A 23816-nucleotide genomic window follows, 5' to 3' on the forward strand; every position below is an offset into this window, starting at 1 on the left:
TTATGGCATCGCCGTACCATAGCACCATGTTTTCGGTGCAGCCATACGTGGAGAAAGAAGTGGTGCACAGGAGCACTTCCTCTAATATAAACAACTTATTTAGGACTTCTTGTCACATGACACGGTTTTCCACCAGTACCCTACTTACTAAGTCTCCATCCGCTTATCTATTGTGGCAATGCTCCCTCTAGCCAGACCTAATGTCCTACTGACTAATACCCAGTATGCAAACGCCTTTGGGGTATCTAGGTCTTATGCAGCCTGGGTGCCCTGGTGTTTACCACCTTCCATTCCCCAGGGAGCCTCAGACAGGTTCCTGCTGGCCCATCCCCCCCCCGGGGTCCTTTGTGGCAGGCCCCGTGCCGTGCATGCCAGCACACTGTCTGCTGAACAAGAAGCACTCTCCCCATGGGCACAAGGGCGACGCCAGGATTCCTCCTGCCGGAAGTAGGCCATGAACTTGGGCCCAAGGGCCCCTGGCACCCATGGGCCTGTCTGAGCCGGGTGGATGAACAGAGCCCTTCTGTTCCATAGGGCGCAGCGCGGGTGGCCCCTGGCTTCCAAGGCGTCGCTAGACCCAGGCAGGTCTGGACTGGGCAGGACGCTGTACTATTGTATGCACTTGTATAGTGCCTCGTACCACTAGAGAGGCAACGAAGCGCTTTTCAGTCGATAGGTAGCAGGCTACACCCACGGCTGAGCAGGGTTGAAGATTGTAGGGTTACCGCGTGGCCCATATGGGACGCGTTTTGTCGTCATGTGAGATGACCAATGGGACGCTCTTCCTGCATCACGTGACTCTACGCTTAAGCAGGGAGGGGAGCGTGATATACTTAGCTTTGTCTCAGACGAACCTCAAAACACAGTGTTCAATTTAACTAAACACATGCTTTCTTCCTACCAATTATCTCGATGTTTACACATTGCTATTTCTCAGAATTTTTTTTAGATGCCATATTTCATGCCAGGGAAGGAGCCTTCTTTTCCATTTTCAACTTTTTAAAGTTGCTGTGTTCCTCATAAGTTTTTTTTTTTAAATCCTTGCCAGCTTGGGGTTCATAATAAAAATTGTAAATATTTATTATTACTTTGATTTAAGTGGGCAGTCTGAAAAAATAATAATAAACACTTGCTGCTGGTAGCGGAAGGATCACCAAGTGAAAGTGCAGATTGGGTAAGTAGGACTAGAAACAGCAACTCGCCAGTTACTACAAACCAACCCTTAAGCTTTACTACGAGTATTCACAGATTGGCTTTAAAAACTTGGTTGCCGATGCTGCTCCGTTGTGGAGACAAATTATATTTTTTTAGTGTGTCAAATGTCTTTTAGCAAAGCTTCAACGCAGCAGCAAAGAGTGCTAAGGTGCTGTGCAGGGCTTTTTTGTGGTAAGAGAGTGACGCCCACAAGCAACTGCTTCACTTGCTGCGCAACTGGACCCAGAGCTGGACTCACTGATGAGGCCCAGTAGGGTCCTTCCTTGCTCCACCACTGGACACAGAGCTGCACCTCACTGATGAGACCCAGTAAGGTCCTTCCTTGCTCCACCACTGGACACAGAGCTGCACCTCACTGATGAGACCCAGTAAGGCCCTTGCTCCACCACTGGACACAGAGCTGCACTCACTGATGAGGCCCAGTAAGGTCCTTGCCCCCTCCACCACTGGACCCAGAGCTGCACTCACTGATAAGCACAGTAAGGTCCTTCCTTGCTCCGCCACTGGACCCAGAGCTGCACTCACTGATGAGGCCCAGTAAGGTCCTTGCCCCCTCCGCCACTGGACCCAGAGCTGCACTCACTGATGAGGCCAGGCCCAGTAAGGTCCTTCCTTGCTCCGCCACTGGACCCAGAGCTGCACTCACTGATGAGGCCCAGTAAGGTCCTTCCTTGCTCCGCCACTGGACCCTGAGCTGCACTCACTGATGAGGCCCAGTAAGGCCCTTCCCTGCTCCGCCACTGGACCCAGACCTGCACTCACTGAGGAGGCCCAGTAAGGTCCTTCCTTGCTCCGCCACTGGACCCAGAGCTGCACTCACTGATAAGCACAGTAAGGTCCTTCCTTGCTCCGCCACTGGACCCTGAGCTGCACTCACTGATGAGGCCCAGTAAGGTCCTTCCTTGCTCCGCCACTGGACCCTGAGCTGCACTCACTGATGAGGCCCAGTAAGGCCCTTCCCTGCTCCGCCACTGGACCCAGACCTGCACTCACTGATGAGGCCCAGTAAGGTCCTTCCTTGCTCCGCCACTGGACCCAGAGCTGCACTCACTGATAAGCACAGTAAGGTCCTTCCTTGCTCCGCCACTGGACCCTGAGCTGCACTCACTGATGAGGCCCAGTAAGGTCCTTCCTTGCTCCGCCACTGGACCCAGAGCTGCACTCACTGATGAGGCCCAGTAAGGTCCTTCCCTGCTCCGCCACTGGACCCTGAGCTGCACTCACTGATGAGGCCCAGTAAGGCTCTTCCATGCTCCACCACTGGACCCTGAGCTGCACTCACTGATGAGGCCCAGTAAGGTCCTTCCTTGCTCCACCACTGGACCCTGAGCTGCACTCACTGATGAGGCCCAGTAAGGTCCTTCCTTGCTCCGCCACTGGACCCAGAGCTGCACTCACTGATGAGGCCCAGGAAGGCCCTTCCTTGCTCACTCCGCCACTGGACCCAGAGCTGCACTCACTGATGAGGCCCAGTAAGGTCCTTGCTCCACCACTGGACCCAGAGCTGCACTCACTGATGAGGCCCAGTAAGGTCCTTGCTGCCTCCACCACTGGACCCAGAGCTGCACTCACTGATGAGGTCCAGTAAGGTCCTTGCTTGCTCCACCACTGGACCCAGAGCTGCACTCACTGATGAGGCCCAGTAAGGTCCTTGCTGCCTCCACCACTGGACCCTGAGCTGCACTCACTGATGAGGCCCAGTAAGGTCCTTCCTTGCTTTGCCACTAGACCCAGAGCTGCACTCACTGATGAGGCCCAGTAAGGTCCTTCCTTGCTCCGCCACTGGACCCTGAGCTGCACTCACTGATGAGGCCCAGTAAGGCTCTTCCATGCTCCACCACTGGACCCTGAGCTGCACTCACTGATGAGGCCCAGTAAGGTCCTTCCTTGCTCCACCACTGGACCCTGAGCTGCACTCACTGATGAGGCCCAGTAAGGTCCTTCCTTGCTCCACCACTGGACCCAGAGCTGCACTCACTGATGAGGCCCAGTAAGGTCCTTCCTTGCTCCGCCACTGGACCCAGAGCTGCACTCACTGATGAGGCCCAGTAAGGTCCTTCCTTGCTCCGCCACTGGACCCTGAGCTGCACTCACTGATGAGGCCCAGTAAGGCCCTTCCCTGCTCCGCCACTGGACCCAGAGCTGCACTCACTGAGGAGGCCCAGTAAGGTCCTTCCTTGCTCCGCCACTGGACCCAGAGCTGCACTCACTGATAAGCACAGTAAGGTCCTTCCTTGCTCCGCCACTGGACCCTGAGCTGCACTCACTGATGAGGCCCAGTAAGGTCCTTGCTGCCTCCACCACTGGACCCAGAGCTGCACTCACTGATGAGGTCCAGTAAGGTCCTTGCTTGCTCCACCACTGGACCCAGAGCTGCACTCACTGATGAGGCCCAGTAAGGTCCTTGCTGCCTCCACCACTGGACCCTGAGCTGCACTCACTGATGAGGCCCAGTAAGGTCCTTCCTTGCTCCGCCACTGGACCCTGAGCTGCACTCACTGATGAGGCCCAGTAAGGTCCTTCCTTGCTCCGCCACTGGACCCTGAGCTGCACTCACTGATAAGCACAGTAAGGTCCTTCCTTGCTCCGCCACTGGACCCAGAGCTGCACCTCACTGATGAGGCCCAGTAAGGTCCTTCCTTGCTCCGCCACTGGACCCAGAGCTGCACTCACTGATGAGGCCCAGTAAGGTCCTTCCTTGCTCCGCCACTGGACCCTGAGCTGCACTCACTGATGAGGCCCAGTAAGGCCCTTCCCTGCTCCGCCACTGGACCCAGAGCTGCACTCACTGAGGAGGCCCAGTAAGGTCCTTCCTTGCTCCGCCACTGGACCCAGAGCTGCACTCACTGATAAGCACAGTAAGGTCCTTCCTTGCTCCGCCACTGGACCCTGAGCTGCACTCACTGATGAGGCCCAGTAAGGTCCTTCCTTGCTCCGCCACTGGACCCAGAGCTGCACTCACTGATGAGGCCCAGTAAGGTCCTTCCTTGCTCCACCACTGGACCCTGAGCTACACTCACTGATGAGGCCCAGTAAGGTCCTTCCTTGCTCCGCCACTGGACCCTGAGCTGCACTCACTGATGAGGCCCAGTAAGGTCCTTGCTCCACCACTGGACCCAGAGCTGCACTCACTGATGAGGCCCAGTAAGGTCCTTGCTGCCTCCACCACTGGACCCAGAGCTGCACTCACTGATGAGGTCCAGTAAGGTCCTTGCTTGCTCCACCACTGGACCCAGAGCTGCACTCACTGATGAGGCCCAGTAAGGTCCTTGCTTCCTCCACCACTGGACCCTGAGCTGCACTCACTGATGAGGCCCAGTAAGGTCCTTCCTTGCTTTGCCACTAGACCCAGAGCTGCACTCACTGATGAGGCCCAGTAAGGTCCTTCCTTGCTCCGCCACTGGACCCAGAGCTGCACTCACTGATGAGGCCCAGTAAGGTCCTTCCTTGCTCCGCCACTGGACCCTGAGCTGCACTCACTGATGAGGCCCAGTAAGGCCCTTCCCTGCTCCGCCACTGGACCCAGAGCTGCACTCACTGAGGAGGCCCAGTAAGGTCCTTCCTTGCTCCGCCACTGGACCCAGAGCTGCACTCACTGATAAGCACAGTAAGGTCCTTCCTTCCTCCGCCACTGGACCCTGAGCTGCACTCACTGATGAGGCCCAGTAAGGTCCTTGCTGCCTCCACCACTGGACCCAGAGCTGCACTCACTGATGAGGTCCAGTAAGGTCCTTGCTTGCTCCACCACTGGACCCAGAGCTGCACTCACTGATGAGGCCCAGTAAGGTCCTTGCTGCCTCCACCACTGGACCCAGAGCTGCACTCACTGATGAGGTCCAGTAAGGTCCTTGCTTGCTCCACCACTGGACCCAGAGCTGCACTCACTGATGAGGCCCAGTAAGGTCCTTGCTGCCTCCACCACTGGACCCTGAGCTGCACTCACTGATGAGGCCCAGTAAGGTCCTTCCTTGCTTTGCCACTAGACCCAGAGCTGCACTCACTGATGAGGCCCAGTAAGGTCCTTCCTTGCTCCGCCACTGGACCCTGAGCTGCACTCACTGATGAGGCCCAGTAAGGTCCTTCCTTGCTCCGCCACTGGACCCAGAGCTGCACTCACTGATGAGGCCCAGTAAGGTCCTTCCTTGCTCCGCCACTGGACCCTGAGCTGCACTCACTGATGAGGCCCAGTAAGGCCCTTCCCTGCTCCGCCACTGGACCCAGAGCTGCACTCACTGAGGAGGCCCAGTAAGGTCCTTCCTTGCTCCGCCACTGGACCCAGAGCTGCACTCACTGATAAGCACAGTAAGGTCCTTCCTTGCTCCGCCACTGGACCCTGAGCTGCACTCACTGATGAGGCCCAGTAAGGTCCTTCCTTGCTCCGCCACTGGACCCAGAGCTGCACTCACTGATGAGGCCCAGTAAGGTCCTTCCCTGCTCCGCCACTGGACCCTGAGCTGCACTCACTGATGAGGCCCAGTAAGGTCCTTCCTTGCTCCGCCACTGGACCCAGAGCTGCACTCACTGATGAGGCCCAGTAAGGCTCTTCCTTGCTCCACCACTGGACCCTGAGCTGCACTCACTGATGAGGCCCAGTAAGGTCCTTCCTTGCTCCGCCACTGGACCCTGAGCTGCACTCACTGATGAGGCCCAGTAAGGTCCTTCCTTGCTCCGCCACTGGACCCAGAGCTGCACTCACTGATGAGGCCCAGGAAGGCCCTTCCTTGCTCACTCCGCCACTGGACCCAGAGCTGCACTCACTGATGAGGCCCAGTAAGGTCCTTGCTCCACCACTGGACCCAGAGCTGCACTCACTGATGAGGCCCAGTAAGGTCCTTGCTGCCTCCACCACTGGACCCAGAGCTGCACTCACTGATGAGGTCCAGTAAGGTCCTTGCTTGCTCCACCACTGGACCCAGAGCTGCACTCACTGATGAGGCCCAGTAAGGTCCTTGCTGCCTCCACCACTGGACCCTGAGCTGCACTCACTGATGAGGCCCAGTAAGGTCCTTCCTTGCTCCACCACTGGACCCAGAGCTGCACTCACTGATGAGGCCCAGTAAGGTCCTTGCCCCCTCCACCACTGGACCCAGAGCTGCACTCACTGATGAGGCCCAGTAAGGTCCTTGCCCCCTCCACCACTGGACCCAGAGCTGCACTCACTGATGAGGCCCAGTAAGGCCCTTCCTTGCTCCGCCACTAGACCCAGAGCTGCACTCACTGATGAGGCCCAGTAAGGTCCTTGCCCCCTCCACCACTGGACCCAGAGCTGCACTCGCTGATGAGGCCCAGTAAGGTTCTTGCCCCCTCCACCACTGGACCCAGAGCTGCACTCACTGATGAGGCCCAGTAAGGTCCTTCCTTGCTCCCTCCACCACTCGACCCTGAGCTGCACCTACTGATGAGGCCCAGTAAGGCCCTTCCTTGCTTTACCACTGGACCCAGAGCTGCACTCACTGATGAGGCCCAGTAAGGCCCTTCCTTGCTCCACCACTGGACCCAGAGCTGCACTCACTGATGAGCACAGTAAGGTCCTTTCTTGCTCCCTCCACCACTGGACCCAGAGCTGCACTCACTGATGAGGCCCAGTAAGGTCATTCCTTGCTCCGCCACTGGACCCTGAGCTGCACTCACTGATGAGGCCCAGTAAGGTCCTTCCTTGCTCCGCCACTGGACCCTGAGCTGCACTCACTGATGAGGCCCAGTAAGGTCCTTGCCCCCTCCACCACTGGACCCAGAGCTGCACTCACTGATGAGGCCAAGTAAGGTCCTTCCTTGCTCCGCCACTGGACCCTGAGCTGCACTCACTGATGAGGCCCAGTAAGGCCCTTCCTTGTTCCACCACTGGACCCCGAGCTGCACTCACTGATGAGGCCCAGTAAGGCCCTTCCTTGCTCCGCCACTGGACCCAGAGCTGCACTCACTGATGAGGCCCAGTAGGAATCTTGCCCCCTCCACCACTTGACCCAGAGCTGCACTCACTGATGAGGCCCACTAAGGTCCTTCCTTGCTACAACACTGGACCCAGAGCTGCACTCACCGATGAGGCCCAGTAAGGTCCTTCCTTGCTCCGCCACTAAACCCAAAGCTGCACTCACTGATGAGGCCCAGTAAGGTCCTTGCTCACTCCGCCACTGGACCCAGAGCTGCACTCACTGATAAGCACAGTAAGGTCCTTGCTCACTCCGCCACTGGACCCAGAGCTGCACTCACTGAGGAGGCCCAGTAAGGTCCTTGCTCACTCCGCCACTGGACCCAGAGCTGCACTCACTGATAAGCACAGTAAGGTCCTCGCTCCCTCCACCACTGGACCCAGAGCTGCACTCACTGATGAGGCCCACTAAGGTCCTTCCTTGCTACAACACTGGACCCAGAGCTGCACTCACCGATGAGGCCCAGTAAGGTCCTTCCTTGCTCCGCCACTGGACCCAGAGCTGCACTCACTGATGAGGCCCAGTAAGGTCCTTGCTCACTCCGCCACTGGACCCAGAGCTGCACTCACTGATAAGCACAGTAAGGTCCTCGCTCACTCCGCCACTGGACCCAGAGCTGCACTCACTGATGAGGCCAGGCCCAGTAAGGTCCTTCCTTGCTCCGCCACTGGACCCTGAGCTGCACTCACTGATGAGGCCCAGTAAGGTCCTTCCTTGCTCCGCCACTGGACCCTGAGCTGCACTCACTGATGAGGCCCACTAAGGTCCTTCCTTGCTCCACCACTGGACCCAGAGCTGCACTCACTGATGAGGCCCAGTAAGGTCCTTCCTAGCTCCCTCCGCCACTGGACCCTGAGCTGCACCTACTGATGAGACCCAGTAAGGCCCTTCCTTGCTCCACCACTGGACCCAGAGCTGCACTCACTGATGAGGCCCAGTAAGGCCCTTCCTTGCTCCACCACTGGACCCAGAGCTGCACTCACTGATGAGGCCCAGTAAGATCCTTCCTTGCTCCGCCACTGGACCCTGAGCTGCACTCACTGATGAGGCCCAGTAAGGCCCTTCCTTGCTCCACCACTGGACCCAGAGCTGCACTCACTGATGAGGCCCAGTAAGATCCTTCCTTGCTCCGCCACTGGACCCAGAGCTGCACTCACTGATGAGGCCCAGTAAGGTCCTTGCTCCCTCCACCACTGGACCCAGAGCTGCACTCACTGATGAGGCCCAGTAAGGCCCTTCCTTGCTCCACCACTGGACCCAGAGCTGCACTCACTGATGAGGCCCAGTAAGATCCTTCCTTGCTCCGCCACTGGACCCTGAGCTGCACTCACTGATGAGGCCCAGTAAGGCCCTTCCTTGCTCCGCCACTGGACCCTGAGCTGCACTCACTGATGAGGCCCAGTAAGGTCCTTGCCCCCTCCACCACTGGACCCAGAGCTGCACTCACTGATGAGGCCAGGCCCAGTAAGGTCCTTCCTTGCTCCGCCACTGGACCCAGAGCTGCACTCACTGATGAGCACAGTAAGGTCCTTCCTTGCTCCCTCCACCACTGGACCCAGAGCTGCACTCACTGATGAGGCCCAGTAAGGTCCTTCCTTGCTCCGCCACTGGACCCTGAGCTGCACTCACTGATGAGGCCCAGTAAGGCCCTTCCTTGCTCCGCCACTAGACCCAGAGCTGCACTCACTGATGAGGCCCAGTAAGGTCCTTGCCCCCTCCACCACTGGACCCAGAGCTGCACTCACTGATGAGGCCAGGCCCAGTAAGGTCCTTCCTTGCTCCGCCACTAAACCCAAAGCTGCACTCACTGATGAGGCCCAGTAAGGTCCTTGCTCACTCCGCCACTGGACCCAGAGCTGCACTCACTGATAAGCACAGTAAGGTCCTTCCTTGCTCCGCCACTGGACCCAGAGCTGCACTCACTGATGAGGCCCAGTAAGGTCCTTCCTTGCTCCGCCACTGGACCCTGAGCTGCACTCACTGATGAGGCCCAGTAAGGTCCTTGCTTGCTCCACCACTGGACCCAGAGCTGCACTCACTGATGAGGCCCAGTAAGGTCCTTGCTGCCTCCACCACTGGACCCTGAGCTGCACTCACTGATGAGGCCCAGTAAGGCCCTTCCTTGCTCCGCCACTAGACCCAGAGCTGCACTCACTGATGAGGCCCAGTAAGGTCCTTGCCCCCTCCGCCACTGGACCCAGAGCTGCACCTCACTGATGAGGCCCAGTAAGGCCCTTCCCTGCTCCGCCACTGGACCCAGAGCTGCACTCACTGAGGAGGCCCAGGAAGGCCCTTCCTTGCTCACTCCGCCACTGGACCCAGAGCTGCACTCACTGATAAGCACAGTAAGGTCCTTGTTCACTCCGCCACTGGACCCAGAGCTGCACTCACTGATGAGGCCCACTAAGGTCCTTCCTTGCTCCGCCACTGGAACCAGAGCTGCACTCACTGATGAGGCCCAGTAAGGTCCTTGCTCACTCCGCCACTGGACCCAGAGCTGCACTCACCGATGAGGCCCAGTAAGGTCCTTCCTTGCTCCGCCACTGGACCCAGAGCTGCACTCACTGATAAGCACAGTAAGGTCCTTGCTCACTCCGCCACTGGACCCAGAGCTGCACTCACTGATGAGGCCAGGCCCAGTAAGGTCCTTCCTTGCTCCGCCACTGGACCCAGAGCTGCACTCACTGATGAGCACAGTAAGGTCCTTCCTTGCTCCCTCCACCACTGGACCCAGAGCTGCACTCACTGATGAGGCCCAGTAAGGCCCTTCCTTGCTCCGCCACTAGACCCAGAGCTGCACTCACTGATAAGCACAGTAAGGTCCTTGCTCACTCCGCCACTGGACCCAGAGCTGCACTCACTGATGAGGCCCAGTAAGGCCCTTCCTTGCTCCGCCACTGGACCCAGAGCTGCACTCACTGATGAGGCCCACTAAGGTCCTTCCTTGCTCCCTCCACCACTGGACCCAGAGCTGCACTCACTGAGGAGGCCCAGTAAGGTCCTTCCTTGCTCCCTCCACCACTGGACCCAGAGCTGCACTCACTGATGAGGCCCAGTAAGGTCCTTCCTTGCTCCCTCCACCACTGGACCCAGAGCTGCACTCACTGATGAGGCCCAGTAAGGTCCTTCCTTGCTCCCTCCACCACTGGACCCAGAGCTGCACTCACTGATGAGGCCCAGTAAGGTCCTTCCTTGCTCCGCCACTGGACCCTGAGCTGCACTCACTGATGAGGCCCAGTAAGGTCCTTGCTTGCTCCACCACTGGACCCAGAGCTGCACTCACTGATGAGGCCCAGTAAGGTCCTTGCTGCCTCCACCACTGGACCCTGAGCTGCACTCACTGATGAGGCCCAGTAAGGTCCTTCCTTGCTCCACCACTGGACCCAGAGCTGCACTCACTGATGAGGCCCAGTAAGGTCCTTGCTGCCTCCACCACTGGACCCTGAGCTGCACTCACTGATGAGGCCCACTAAGGTCCTTCCTTGCTCCGCCACTGGAACCAGAGCTGCACTCACTGATGAGGCCCAGTAAGGTCCTTGCTCACTCCGCCACTGGACCCAGAGCTGCACTTACCGATGAGGCCCAGTAAGGTCCTTCCTTGCTCCGCCACTGGACCCAGAGCTGCACTCACTGATAAGCACAGTAAGGTCCTTGCTCACTCCGCCACTGGACCCAGAGCTGCACTCACTGATGAGGCCCAGTAAGGCCCTTCCTTGCTCCGCCACTGGACCCAGAGCTGCACTCACTGATGAGGCCCACTAAGGTCCTTCCTTGCTCCCTCCACCACTGGACCCAGAGCTGCACTCACTGAGGAGGCCCAGTAAGGTCCTTCCTTGCTCCCTCCACCACTGGACCCAGAGCTGCACTCACTGATGAGGCCCAGTAAGGTCCTTCCTTGCTCCCTCCACCACTGGACCCAGAGCTGCACTCACTGATGAGGCCCAGTAAGGTCCTTGCTTGCTCCACCACTGGACCCAGAGCTGCACTCACTGATGAGGCCCAGTAAGGTCCTTGCTGCCTCCACCACTGGACCCAGAGCTGCACTCACTGATGAGGCCCAGTAAGGTCCTTGCTTGCTCCACCACTGGACCCAGAGCTGCACTCACTGATGAGGCCCAGTAAGGTCCTTGCTGCCTCCACCACTGGACCCAGAGCTGCACTCACTGATGAGGCCCAGTAAGGTCCTTGCTTGCTCCACCACTGGACCCAGAGCTGCACTCACTGATGAGGCCCAGTAAGGTCCTTGCTGCCTCCACCACTGGACCCTGAGCTGCACTCACTGATGAGGCCCACTAAGGTCCTTCCTTGCTCCGCCACCGGACCCAGAGCTGCACTCACTGATGATGCCCAGTAAGGTCCTTGCTCACTCCGCCACTGGACCCAGAGCTGCACTCACTGATGAGGCCCACTAAGGTCCTTCCTTGCTCCGCCACCGGACCCAGAGCTGCACTCACTGATGATGCCCAGTAAGGTCCTTGCTCACTCCGCCACTGGACCCAGAGCTGTACCTCACTGATGAGGCCCAGTAAGGCCCTTCCTTGCTGTATCACTGGACTCAGAGCTGCACCCAACTGATAAGCACAGTAAGGTTGAAACTGGTCTGGGTGGTTTTTGTTCCCATTCAGAGTGGAGCTGGCCAGAGGGCTCCATCTGTAATGCTTCTATTGGAGCAGGGCCGAGGCTGATTTGCATACGATTCGTCCTCTCAAGCACTGGCACAGACCAGTGAAAAGGATACTGTATACTGGGTTCTGATTAATTCCATCCACAATATAGGATATTGTACTACATTTCTGTTTTTGTTTCCATGACACAACATTCACTATAAAGCTTGTTAGGGCCGGTAAAATGCAGGGATTTTAGGGAAACACAATCAAGTTTCAGCAGACAGAACTGCTGCTTCCCAGCAGAGATACAAATTGCTGAACACTAGCAAACATGCATAATTCTAAACCACAGTGGAAATCTGAGCAAAGATACCATCAAACATATGTACTGCTAATTCCCAGCAGAGATACCAAGTGGTAAACATCAGCAGACGTGTACTGCTAAACCACAGTAGAGATGCACATCAATAAATCTGAGCAGAGATACACGCTGCTTATTCTCAGCAGAGATACACGCCGCTTATTCTCAGCAGAGATACACGCCGCTTATTCTCAGCAGAGATACACGCCGCTTATTCTCAGCAGAGATACACGCCGCTTATTCTCAGCAGAGATACACGCCGCTTATTCTCAGCAGAGATACACGCCGCTTATTCTCAGCAGAGATACACGCCTCTTATTCTCAGCAGAGATACCCAAAGCTAATTCCCAGCAGAGACACACGCCTCTTATGCTCAGCAGAGATACAGGCCGCTTATGCTCAGCAGAGATACAGGCCGCTTATTCTCAGCAGAGATACACGCCGCTTATTCTCAGCAGAGATACACGCCGCTTATTCTCAGCAGAGATACACGCCGCTTATTCCCAGCAGAGATACACGCCGCTTATTCTCAGCAGAGATACCCGCCTCTTATTCTCAGCAGAGATACCCAAAGCTAATTCCCAGCAGAGACACACGCCTCTTATGCTCAGCAGAGATACAGGCCGCTTATGCTCAGCAGAGATACAGGCCGCTTATTCTCAGCAGAGATACACGCCGCTTATTCTCAGCAGAGATACACGCCTCTTATTCTCAGCAGAGATACACGCCGCTTATTCTCAGCAGAGATACACGCCGCTTATTCTCAGCAGAGATACACGCCGCTTATTCCCAGCAGAGATACACGCCGCTTATTCCCAGCAGAGATACACGCTGCTTATTCCCAGCAGAGATACACGCTGCTTATTCTCAGCAGAGATACCCAAAGCTAATTCCCAGCAGAGACACACGCCTCTTATGCTCAGCAGAGATACAGGCCGCTTATGCTCAGCAGAGATACAGGCCGCTTATGCTCAGCAGAGATACACGCCGCTTATTCTCAGCAGAGATACACGCCTCTTATTCTCAGCAGAGATACACGCCGCTTATTCTCAGCAGAGATACACGCCGCTTATTCCCAGCAGAGATACACGCCGCTTATTCTCAGCAGAGATACACGCCTCTTATTCTCAGCAGAGATACCCAAAGCTAATTCCCAGCAGAGACACACGCCTCTTATGCTCAGCAGAGATACAGGCCGCTTATGCTCAGCAGAGATACAGGCCGCTTATTCTCAGCAGAGATACACGCCGCTTATTCTCAGCAGAGATACACGCCGCTTATTCTCAGCAGAGATACACGCCTCTTATTCTCAGCAGAGATACACGCCGCTTATTCTCAGCAGAGATACACGCCGCTTATTCTCAGCAGAGATACACGCCGCTTATTCCCAGCAGAGATACACGCCGCTTATTCCCAGCAGAGATACACGCTGCTTATTCCCAGCAGAGATACACGCTGCTTATTCTCAGCAGAGATACCCAAAGCTAATTCCCAGCAGAGACACACGCCTCTTATGCTCAGCAGAGATACAGGCCGCTTATGCTCAGCAGAGATACAGGCCGCTTATGCTCAGCAGAGATACAGGCCGCTTATGCTCAGCAGAGATACAGGCCGCTTATTCTCAGCAGAGATACACGCCGCTTATTCTCAGCAGAGATACACGCCTCTTATTCTCAGCAGAGATACACGCCGCTTATTCTCAGCAGAGATACACGCCGCTTATTCCCAGCAGAGATACACGCTGCTTATTCCCAGCAGAGATACACGCCGCTTATTCTCAGCAGAGATACACGCCGCTTATTCCCAGCAGAGATACACGCTGCTTATTCTCAGCAGAGATACACGCTGCTTATTCTCAGCAGAGATACACGCTGCTTATTCTCAGCAGAGATACATACCGTTCTACCAGACAGGATGAAGAGGATGGTCAAGGCACATCCTAGGTACGCGAGGCCCTGGTATGGGCCACCGCTGAGTGATAGAGTGGTATTTGGAGCTGGAGAGGATATGCCAGGGGTACCCCACAGGATGAAATGGATGGTCAACGCACATCGCGTGTACGTGAGGCACTAGGAGGAGCTATCACTGAGGATAACACAGCGGGCGAGGTGGAGATTTTGGGCAAATGGTGGCCCTGGACCTGTATTAACGGCCTGCTAAAAAAAAACACACGCAAAACAAGTATAGGCAAAACAAGGCTGGTGCTGGCCTTTTGTATTTGACAACGTTTGTTTTGTTGCGTCATACTTGGTCCTGTGCATGGCTGCTTTGTGTCCGCGGGTCTTCCCAACACCCCTGATGTCCACAGGTTCCTGGTATGTGCCCGTTTCCCTGCTGCTTTGCACGGCTTCTGCTTTGCACCCCTGTGCTGTCCTGCAACTTAGTTCGTTGATGCCTCTGCTCGTGTGTTGTTTACACACATTACTGTGCTGTTAGTTGTGAAGCTTCGCCACTGCAAGTGAGCTTGTGCTCTCACGTGGGACGTGCTCACAGGGAAACGGCACTACTGCCGTGCAAGCTGTTGTGACAGTCTTCACGAATGGAGTTGCGGGCGTCCCCACACAAACCACCACATTTGTGGGTTTTTAAAAACAATATTCGTGATTTCCAACACAAATACGTTCAGATTTACTACGGGTGAAGAACCGAATACATGCGTTTTGATGCCGCCCTCTAGAGGGAATACCAAACCTAGGGACACATATTGACCTGAAATGTTTGTGACTGTGGGTCACGAGTTTTAAAACTTTCTCTCCGTGGTACTACAACAGGCCTCTGACTGTAGTCACGTCACTTCCTGTGTCTTCACGCACCTCGCTGTGTGCGGTTACAGGTTACATTCCCAACAAGAAATTGATGCACAATCATGTATATAACTCACCAGAATCTAAAGTAAGCTGGCACTTGCAACAGGTATAAATATTTAAATTATTCATGGTTCTCATGTTATCAATCTCGAAAGGACAGGGATGGCGGAAGTGACATCACACACGTGTGCGTCCCCTCTTCCAAGGGGAGGGCGTGTCTCCTTGTCCCATCTTTAGCCCCTCAAAAAGTCCCTCATTTGCTCCCGAATCAAAAGGCGTGAAAACTGCGGAAGTTCCTGGCCACCCCGTGGCCCCGTCGTGGTCTTCACGCCCAGGAGCAGTGACGTCACGGCGGGGGAAGAACAGCTGCAAACCCTAGCGACGTTTGCGGCATCTGTGGAGTTTAGGACTGCAGCCAGCGCTGGAACCTGCCGGACTACCGGCAGTTAATGTATACCTTGGACGGCTCTCTGTGGTCCTGCTCTGCTCCTAGAACCACCAAGCAGCCTGGGGCTTCCTGACCTCTCAGATGTCACCCCCAACCCCCACCTGCTTACAACTCAGGCGTCTGGTCCGGCCCACTTCCGGGGAAGGCGTTTGTGGGCCCGGAGGGAGGTGGCGCGGCTGCCAGCAGGCCAGGGTACCTCACCTGCGGCCACATGCAAGGATGGGCACAGCCATGAATAAACCAGAGGGGCACTGGCAGTCACAGACTGCTGCAACAACGTTTACACGGAAAGACTCGTGTAAAAACAACTTGTGAACAGACAGTCCAGTTCAAAACAACTTGTGTCTGGCACACCAGCGCTAAAACAAAGTGTACACATAAGGACCAGTTAAAAACAATTGGTGTACAGACAGCCCTACAAAAAACAACGTGTGTCTGGCAGCCCGGGGGTAGAGCAATGTTTACACAGAGGGAACAGTGCAGAAACAACTTGTGTACAGATAGTCCAAAGCAAAAACAACTTGTGCACAGACAGTCCAGTACTAAAACAACATTTACCCAGAAAGACCAATGTAAAAACATTTTCACGGACAGTCCAGTACAAAAACAACTTACATCAGATGATTCTGTGCTAAAACAACTTTTGCACAGACAGTCCAGTGCAAAAACAACTTTTGCACAGACAGTCCAGTGCAAAAACAACTTGTGTACAGACAGTCCGGTGCAAAAACAACTTGTGCACAGTCAGTCTAGTGGAAAAACAACTTGTGCACAGACAGTCTAGTGCAAAAACAAATTGTGCACAGACAGTCCAGTGCAAAAACATCTTGAGCACAGACAGTCCAGTGCAAAAACAACTTGTGCACAGTCAGTCTAGTGGAAAAACAACTTGTGCACAGACAGTCTAGTGCAAAAACAAATTGTGCACAGACAGTCCAGTGCAAAAACAACTTGTGTCTGACAGTCCAGTACTAAAACAACATTTACCCAGAAAGACCAGTGTAAAAACATTTGCACGGGCAGTCCAGTACAAAAACAACTTATATCAGATGATTCTGTGCAAAAACAACTTTTGCACAGACAGTCCAGTGCAAAAACAACTTTTGCACAGACAGTCCAGTGCAAAAACAACTTGTGTACAGACAGTCCGGTGCAAAAACAACTTGTGCACAGTCAGTCTAGTGGAAAAACAACTTGTGCACAGACAGTCTAGTGCAAAAACAAATTGTGCACAGACAGTCCAGTGCAAAAACATCTTGAGCACAGACAGTCCAGTGCAAAAACAACTTGTGCACAGTCAGTCTAGTGGAAAAACAACTTGTGCACAGACAGTCTAGTGCAAAAACAAATTGTGCACAGACAGTCCAGTGCAAAAACAACTTGTGTCTGACAGTCCAGTACTAAAACAACATTTACCCAGAAAGACCAGTGTAAAAACATTTGCACGGGCAGTCCAGTACAAAAACAACTTATATCAGATGATTCTGTGCAAAAACAACATTTGCACAGACTGTCCAGTGCAAAAACAACATTCATACAGAAAGACCAGTGTAAAAACATATGCACTTGTAGTCCATTGCAAAAACAACTTTAGTACTGACAGCCCAGTGCTAAAGCAACATTTGCACTGACACTCCAGTACTACAACGACATCTACACAGAAACACCAGTGTAAAAACAACATGGTCTCAGTTATGGGCGGCATCTGTGCCATAAGAACAACTACATTTTAAAGACGCATATTCAGCGAAGCCAGCCTCCTCTCGAAACAGAATGTGAAAAATGCGCCTTAAATTACCCCTGGGTATCTGGGACAGATCACCCTTTCGAATATTAAAACCAGATGACGTAATAACAGATTAATATATGTCAGTTCGGCAAGTTAGATGAGAACCAGGCGATCTGCCTTGCGCCCAAACGAGTTCATCCAATTTTAAGGCATCCTCGAATTTTTTTAATTGCTTCCAACTGGAAATCCTGTTTTCTGGTTGATAAATGAATATGCGCAACAGTGAGTTTTAAAGTTGTAGGTACTCGGGGCCTCCTGGGCCAATGTACAATAAAAATATGTGCCCAAGATCACAATCTCATAGGTTTTTCCTGCAGAGGAATGGGGAGCTGCTCGGGGTTACACCTCAAGGCTGGTCTTTAACTCGTCTAGCATCGCCAGCTCTGGCCTTAATCTCGCGATGTCTGGAGTCCCCAAGCCGCGCGCATCTCGATGGGCACTTGACCAATTTAATGGTTTCTTCTGGCACAGATCACCTCCGCGACTCTACCGGGGCAAATAACCTCATGAAAAGATAAAGAAAACATAGTTGTCAAAATGATTCATGCCTGAATGTTCAGCGAGTGGCACTAAGCATGCTGGGGCTTGTAGTTTCGCCATGTTCACTCAGGGGTATGCAACAAGTTATTTCAAGGTTCGAATGGTTACTTGCGTTCTATTGTTGGCACAAATTTCATAAATGTCTGAAAGCGGTACCCATGACTTGGGACAGGTTTATGGATGTGAAAACTTCTAGAACTGTACTGTACTACAAAAAAAAAAAAGTAAAAAAAATAATCTTCATATATTTTGTGCAGTGCGACCACCAAAGAATGGATGTATTATATGGAAGCAAAAGTTGCGCAAAAATGTTGCTTCCATGTAATACATCCATTCTTTAGTGGTCGCACTGCACAAACATTTTGCACGCATTGTAAAATGGGACGCTGTGCAATTTCAGTTTTTGGTAAAGTAGTGCAGAACAAGATCAGGATGGAAGCGGTAGCGTGAGGAGGCGTGACACCGGCAACAGAAAGCGTGCTCTGTGGTCTTGCTGATGCTTGTGCACATGGCACAAGTCTTGTGCGTGCCAGGCAGCCCCCAATTTATTTCAGGCCGGATCAGTTTAAATCTGGTCAAATGTGTCCAAGTGGGGAAGCCGGGATTAGAACCCGGGTCCCTGCCTCGAAGACTCTGCTTTCAGCCTTCTGCCTACAGCTAGACCCCAGACTCTGCCCATGTGCGCGGATGACAGCCAGCCTGTCACTCACTGAGTGGGTAGACCGGAGATGGTGCTAGCAGACTTCCGGCTCCTCGACTGTCTGCCCTTCAAATGCAAGGCCTCCCTGTCTCCAGCTGTACACTTCCGGCGTCCGCTCCATCACTGCCCTGCACGGCTCGAGGCAGGCTTTGGAAATGCATTCACTGCGCTGTCCCTTTGCAGTTTATCTGGAGGCGTTTTTGTGATTGTTTACATTATAACAGTTTCCATACAGCACTTGCTTTTAATGTCTTGCTGATTCGTGGCACTTTACTCAACAGGTTCAATTGCCACCCAATTCCGTGGCAGTTTGTATATTCTGTAATAAAAGTTATGCATCCCATTCCACAGACACAAACTGTGCAAGTGAATAGTATTTTCTCCCTTTATGGCAGCTTCCATGTCAGTCTGGAGCTTATGTCTGTGCAGCTGGCGCAGTGCGTTCGGGTTGTTAAATAGTTCTCTGTAGTTAGCACTTTGCAGCCATTCTGACATAGGTTTCCGCACAGCTTCACAGGGGTGAGTAACTTTGCCATTCAATATGATGGTTTTCCAAGCCCTCGAAAAAGGCAGGAATGGATGAGAGTTTACCCAATCACACAAGGCCACACTTGGCAGATGTGATAATAAACATTACAACGATAATAATAGCAATAACGTGTTTTGTGTGCAACTTACTCACAAGTCTTGTGGTTTCAGAGTGTGTATGTCAATCGTGTGTTCAACCAATAAACTAACATATGGCAGGGTAACAGGGCCACCAGTCCACAGTTTTGAGTTTAAAAACCATCCCTTCATCCCCATACTCCAAACTACAGAGTGGCCCAGGACCTTCAGCCTACCTCCCTAGCTGTCCAAAGACCTCTTAGCACCTGCCTTTTTAGTCTAGCAACACTGAGCATTCTGGAACTTGTAGTTTCACTTTTCCCATTGTAAGTAAACTCAGGCCTGGGAGAGGCAGTGAACCAACCATGATTTCGTCTGGAAGGCAGCCTCGTGCCGAGGTCCCAAATGACAGCTAAACCCCTGGACCCCGAGTCTGGTATCTGCCCAGCTCTTTAGGCCGATTGCTTACGTTGTCTCTCAAACATCTGGCTTCACTAAACGGCTTTGAAACTCAACATATAAGGCACAACGTGCTATGGCCGAGTTTTGAAGCAGGATTCCAATCCTGAAGGTTTATACGTTATTTTATTTGTCAAAATGCAGGACTACAAGTACCAGAATGCAAAGGGAAAGTAACTGGGGAAACAAGAAATATACACGTAACAGAGACCTGTCTGACATTTCCAATAGTGTCATCAAACATGCACTTCATGTCCGCGCATGGACTGAATGTATTCACAATTAATTCGCTCATCGAGGTGGTAACATGACTTTAAAAAAACATGAAACAGAAACAAGGAAGTAATCATTGTAGGAGCAAAAACAGAGCTGGTGACTAAGTAGCGCCTGCGGTGTTGCAAGAAACCACGAAGTGGTGATTACACGTGCTCAATTCCCCACCCCTTGCCAAACCAAAGACTCATCGAAGCGCCAAGATGATTTTGGGGTGATAAATGGGCGCTTCACAATTTGGTACAACATGTTACAGGTGCAGGAGAGCACAATTACAGATCACACAAAAGTCTTCAATGAGCTTTACAGTTGAATTTTGCATTGAAGCACCAGTTGCCCTCAGCGCCGTGAAACAGCAAAGCCTGGTGGCAAGCACTATGTGAAAAACACGTCACGTATCATCCCAAATACCCCAATGTGTCCAGTGCTCTGCGTCAGCAGCCCCCTGCAGTCCCGTGTTTTGCATTCTGGCACTTGCAGCTACCAAATGATAACAGGGAAAATCAGCCTACAAGTACCAGGATGCAAAGCGAGAAGACCTGTTGACAGGCGCGAGAGCGGCTGGGCCGTCTCATCAGTTTGTACCTCGAGTTCACACCCCCGCTGTCACTTCTTACAGTTCTCCTGACTGAGTTTCTAAACAACAACCTAACCTCGTAAAGTTACACAGTGAAGTTGGTTTACATTTGTCTCTCGAAACAATAATTACACACTCTCAACACACACTTTGTGGCAATAACACTCCCACAGGACCCACGACAGCGGGAACAGCAGCATGAAAACATCACACACACGTCTTCGTGGAATTCCATTTTCCTCGCCACATGAGACACACAGCCGAGGCGCACTGACAAAAACTGCCCAGCGAGCAGGGACAATGCACATTTCACACACACGGAGCACGAACACACTCGCTGCTCGCCAAGCGCATCACTGCGGGGGAAGGGGGTGCCGCACGCTCGGGGAGCACCCCGGTGCAAATTCAAAAAATGCCCTTGTTCGGGAGTTATCCCGGGCCTGGTGTGGGTCTGCCCGGGTTTCCTGCCCCGCACAGGCCCTGGATGCAGAACTAGGCCTCTTCTGGCGCGCCGGCAGCGGCCACAAACACAACCGAAAACACCGCTACAGAGGCATTTATAACATCACACATCGGCCCCAAAGGCACAAAAAGCCAACAAGGTGGGTGCGTCGGTCACACACCGTAAAACAACACATATATAAACTCCGCGCGCAGTGGAAAAGTGAGGCAAAATGCGACCCACAGAAGAGATGCAACCACGGACACTGCAGGAGCACGGAGGGTGCACCGAATTCACACCACAAACAGCCTAAAAACAGCACGGGCGCCTCGTGTGCACCGTACACAGGCACCACGAAGGCGCACCATGCGCCTGGAGTCTAACTTTGGATGCTCAAGGCGCAGAGAGAGCCACAGACCTCCCTCCATCCCTCCTCCATGCGGCCACTCACCAGGCGAGGGTCGGATTGCAGCGGGTTCAGAAGCAGCAGCAAAAATAGAATCAAAAAAATCCTGGCTGTCCCAAAGAAGAGAGGTCTGCGCGTCGTGCGAGTTGGGATGTTGTTGTTTGTTGTCGGAACCCTCAAGCCTCAGACATCTTGTGGCGAGGGGCAAGCTGGGAAAGTCCGTCCGGAACAACAGGCGTCTCTGGGTGACTGCACTCTCTCACACAAACCCCTTCTTTTGGTGTTTTTCCCTCTGCCTGGTGCCTCCCTGCTCTGAAAGGAGAGGGGAGGGAACAGGGGGAGGGGAGGAGGGATGCCTGCCCTAAACCAGCCCCAAAAGAGCGGCGAGGGCCCGGTGCCACAGCTCGGAGTGGAAACCACAGCAGACGGGACCCTGCTGCCCGGCCTGGGATGGGGAAACTGCTCTGGCGTGGGCACGGACGGACCCTTCCAGGGAGAGGAGGCTCTAAAATCAGAAACTCCGAGTTCCGGGGCCTGGAGGGAATAGAAAGTTTTTGGGTGGGAAGAGCCGGCGGCCCCGCCCCTCGGCTGCGCTGGGTTTGGTGCGAGCCTGTCCTTTGGAAGAGGCCCGGCTCCTCCTGTGACCCCCATTCATCACCAGGGAGGCAGCAGCTGCATAGCTGAGGCCTCCTGGCCGAAGGGGGAGGGGGTCCAGTGCCAGGCAGAGGAGGGGAGGGAGGCTGCAGGCACAGGGGTATCAGAAGGGGCAGGCAGGCAGGGGGTGCAGAGACGCAGAAGAGGATGCAGGCAGGGGTATCAGAAAGGGCGTGCAGGCAAGCAGAACCCAGCAGCTGAGGATGCAGGAGGAGGCAGCAGGCATGAGGTGCAGGCAAGAGGACCCAGTATTTGAGGATGCAGGCAGGGGTTGCAGGCAAGAGGACCCAGTGCCGAGGGTGCAGGTAGGGGTATCAGAAAGGGAGTGCAGGCACGAGGAGCCATCACTGGGGATGCAGGCAGAGGTAGCAGGCAGGCAGGGGGTGCAGAGACGCAGGACAGACAGAAGAGGATGCAGGTGGATGGATGGATGTGTTTTTATATAGCGCAATATCACCGCCAGGTCTCAAAGCGCTTTGCATTGGGAACCCGTCCTGGTTTTTCCCTGTGAGATAGCCCCTACTCGGTATCCCCAAGGTGAAAGCCAGGCATCCCGCCGCGGGGGGCCGTAGTGGAGATTAAGCAAGCTATTGCCCAGAGTTGCAGAGTGTGAACCTGTGATTCGAGTAGGCACCGAAGCGAGAATTACCGAGTCCGTGGACATTTTGGGCTCAAGACCCTGCCGCGTCGGGAATTGAACCCTGGTCCCGGGTCTGATCTCAGCGTCCGGGTCTGCCTCCTCTAACCAGTGAGCCACACTTCTCCACCAGGTAGGGGTATCAGAAAGGGCGCGCAGGCAAAAAGACCAGCAGCTGAGGATCACGCAGGCAGGGGTAAAGGGCGCGCAGGCAAGAAGACCAGCAGCTGAGGATGCAGGCAGGGGTATCAGCCAGCGGGTACAGAGGCGCAGGGCAGGCAGAGAGGTATCTTAAGTGGTGCAGGCAGGTCTTTACCTCTGGTGGCGCCCGGTGCGACAATGTTTGTTGGCGCCCCCCAATAACCACCTCTACTACGGATTGTTTCGCTGCCACCTTTTAAGAGTACCCCTCAAGGCTCCATAACCACTCTCTCTCAGATGCATTTAATTAGTTAAATAGTGCCACTCATAGCAGTGTAGGGCGTCAGAGCACGTTGCATCACACACACATTACACAGAGACAATCACTCATACGTGTGGCATCAGTGTATAGGAAATGTTACATAAGTCAGAGGACTACAAGGTGAAGGAATGACATGTTATTCATACCGGTAGGCGGTACAGTTTAGGAGTGCTTGGTCTGGAGAAGCACAAACTCAGAACTGAAAATGGAAGACCATAGTTGGGGTTTCTCTTTAATAATAAGAATCGATGCCTACCCAAAGGAACCCTTTTTACAACATTAATCTATGCTCTAATCTGTTCTTTGCAGTGTGCATGCAGTTCTTTAATGACAGTTAATAATTCACTGTTCTATGTTGGGATTTTACCGTATAAACTGCAAGTAACAAAAAAAGCAGTAACCCACTGACCTATTTACATTATATGCACTTTGTGATCTGCATGGTACACATTCTTTGCAGTAGGCATATTAATCATCTGTACTTTTTTATGATCAGTCAAAATGTCAGCTAGACAAAACTCCTATCTCTCTAAAAGGAGAACATTAATCACCAGAGTTATCTTGACATTTTTGTTGTTGCGTGGAAATTGCTCGAGGCCAGGAATGCAGCAGCAGGTGCTTTTGAAACCTAAATAAACTTGCAAACTCAGAGCCCCCTGAAGTCAGCACCCGGTGCAATGGCACCGATCGCACTGCCCTAGAGCTGGCCCTGGGTGCCGGAAAGAGGGCCTCACAGCTGAAGGTGCAGGAAATGAAATGAAATGAAAAATTACACTTGTATAGCGCATAAACTACCCGGAGGCCTCGCAGCGCAGGCAGAGGCATTAAGGGGATATGGCTAACAAAGATATCAGGAGGGTGTGCAGGCAGTTCAGTTATCACTAGAAAGAGCAGGAGGAAGC

The 23816-nt window shown here is 53.6% G+C and overlaps 1 protein-coding gene across 3 annotated transcripts in view; it reads right to left on the reverse strand.

Moving 5' to 3' along the window:
• The window catches only part of BOC (BOC cell adhesion associated, oncogene regulated), a 133914-nt gene extending 112503 nt beyond the window's left edge, over positions 1 to 21411 (reverse strand). For 2 of the 3 annotated variants that reach the window (XM_086935636.1, XM_086935637.1), the window contains exon 1: positions 21206 to 21324. The gene's annotated coding sequence lies outside the window, so the exon portion shown is untranslated. Of the gene's footprint in view, positions 1 to 21205 lie in introns of all 3 variants that reach the window. The other variant, XM_086935638.1, reaches the window with a different exon arrangement.
• Between the last annotated feature and the right edge of the window lie 2405 nt (positions 21412 to 23816).

Source organism: Lissotriton vulgaris, chromosome 8, assembly GCF_964263255.1.
Source record: "Lissotriton vulgaris chromosome 8, aLisVul1.2, whole genome shotgun sequence".
In the NCBI taxonomy this organism is placed as follows: Eukaryota; Metazoa; Chordata; class Amphibia; order Caudata; family Salamandridae; genus Lissotriton; species Lissotriton vulgaris.